The sequence below is a fragment of the Berghia stephanieae genome, chromosome 13 (genome assembly GCF_034508935.2).
Source record: "Berghia stephanieae isolate SIO BIC M18660-M18661 chromosome 13, UCSD_Bste_1.3, whole genome shotgun sequence".
Taxonomy (NCBI): Eukaryota; Metazoa; Mollusca; class Gastropoda; order Nudibranchia; family Aeolidiidae; genus Berghia; species Berghia stephanieae.
Window position 1 is genome coordinate 11,155,528 of NC_088372.1, and position 2,500 is coordinate 11,158,027.

Consider the following 2,500-nt stretch of genomic DNA (forward strand, 5'->3'; position numbering starts at 1 on the left):
AGCGAAGGAAGCTGTAATTAGATTTTTTTCTACAAAGACACCTCGACAAACATTTGAGAAACGCCTGCGGAAAGTTTATAAATATCAGCAATATTGCAGTGCCAGTATTTTTAGGTGGGCTGAACGTATACCTCGTCAGTTAGAAGAAAATGCAATGAAATCCAACATCTTACCTGAAACCCCCTCAACCATGTCTTTATCTGGCAAATTGTATAATGGTCACCGTCCAAGCAGTGTCAACTCAGTGGATCAAATGAAGACAGCATGTTCAAATAGACATTGAAGAGAATGAAAGCGATATTCGTCGAGTTAGACGGATTTGGAGATTGGAAGAGTACTTACTGTTTTTCCATGAAACTGTCCTTTAACACACAGTCTCAGGAAAAGGAGGTCATATATGGACACAACACTGTTTCACTCTCCGTATTCGCCATAACGGTCACTTTCAGGCGTGAACCTTTTTGGTCCACTGGTGAAGGCAATAAGGGAAAATCGCTTTGAAGATGATGAAGAAGCCAAAATAGTAGTGAAAAATTGAATGAAAGTTCAGTCAACTCAGTTTTACAGGATCGAATGCATGGCCTTACAAAAGGTGGACAGGCTGTCGAAAGAGGCGGAGATAATAATATGTTGACAAGTATCATTCTTCTCTGCTAATGCCAATCTTTTATTTGGGTGTGATGTATGGCATTGTTTCAATTTCTTTAAAAATGTTATAAACAAAGTCCCATAAATTTATGACTCACCCTCGTAATAATGATGATATAATAATAATAATAATAATAATAATAATATAATAATAATAATAATAATAATAATAATAATAATAATAATAATAATAGTCAAAATAACGCAGAATAATGAATATTCACAACAGAAATAACAATATTTATAGAAACTATAATAACACATATAATATAAAATATATACTCCAATAAAACCACAAAATGAAAAATTTCAAATAACTGACAAATTGCTGGATATATAAATAGATAATGGTATATATAAAGAGACAAAAAGTTAATTACATAGACTATAGTGCTACTAAACAATTATATAGTTTCTTAAATGGGACAAAATATGTACAATTTTCATTGGGTCCTTATAACCATATCATATGTCCTCGTGTCCCATATTTGTATTATTATTATTAATAATAATATTAATAATAATAATAACAATAATATTCTTTATTGTTCAAATAGGCAATTATTGTTAGGTTACAGCTCTTGTAATAGGCGAAGAAAGTAAGTAAAATAGTAGTAATAACAAAGAAAATAATACTGATAGTAATGATGAAAAAATAATAAAATAATAATATAATAATAAAAAATAACAAAAACAATAACAATAATAATAATAATAATAAGAAGAAGAAGAAGAAGAAGAAGAAGAAGAAGAAGAAGAAGAAGAAGAAGAAGAAGAAGAAGAAGAAGAAGAAGAAGAAGAAGAAGAAGAAGAAGAAGAAGAAGAAGAAGAAGAGAAGAAGAAGAAGAAGAAGAAGAAGAAGAAGAAGAAGAAGAAGAAGAAGAAGAAGAAGAATAGTAATGATGATAATAATAATAATAATAATAATAATAATAATAATAATAATAATAATAATAGTAATAATAATAAAAATAATAATAATAATAATAATAATAATAATAATAATAATAATAATAATAATAATAATAATAATAATAATAATAATAATAATAATAATAATAATAATAGTAATAGTAATAACAATAATAATAATAATAATAATAATAATAATAATAATAATAATAATATAATAATAATAATAATAATAATAATAATAACAATAACAATAACATTAACATAGGTTACAGCTCTTGTAATAGGCAAAGAAAGTAAGTAAAATAGTAGTAATAACAATGATAATAATACTGATAGTAATGATGAAAATAATAAAAAAAAAATAATAATAATATTATTATACTAATAATATTAATAATAATAATAATAATAATAATAATAATAATAATAATAATAATAATAATAATAATAATAATAATAATAATAATAATAATAATAATAATAATAATAATAATAATAATAATAATAATAATAATAATAGATAATAATAATAAACAATAATAATAATAATAATAATAATAATAATAATAATAATAATAATAATAATAACACCAACAACAACAACAACAACAACAATAACAATAACAATAACAAAAAAATAATAATAATAATAACAATAACAATAACAATAACAATAGGAAGAAGAAGAAGAAGAAGAAGAAGAAGAAGAAGAATAGAAGAGAAGAAGAAGAAGAAGAGAAGAAGAAGAAGAAGAAGAAGAGAAGAAGAAGAAGAAGAAGAAGAAGAAGAAGAAGAAAAGAAGAAGAAGAGAGAAGAAGAAGAAGAAGAGAAGAAGAAGAAGAAGAAGAAGAAGAAGAAGAAGAAGAAGAAGAAGAAGAAGAAGAAGAAGAAGAAGAAGAAGAAGAAGAAGAGAAGAAGAAGAAGAGAGAAGAAAGAA

At 24.1% G+C, this 2,500-nt stretch overlaps 1 protein-coding gene across 5 annotated transcripts in view; it reads right to left on the bottom strand.

The window, feature by feature from the left end:
- LOC144958568 (hemicentin-1-like) overlaps positions 1–2,500 on the bottom strand; it is a 40,226-nt gene that overhangs the window by 28,846 nt on the left and 8,880 nt on the right. The window lies entirely within an intron of this gene.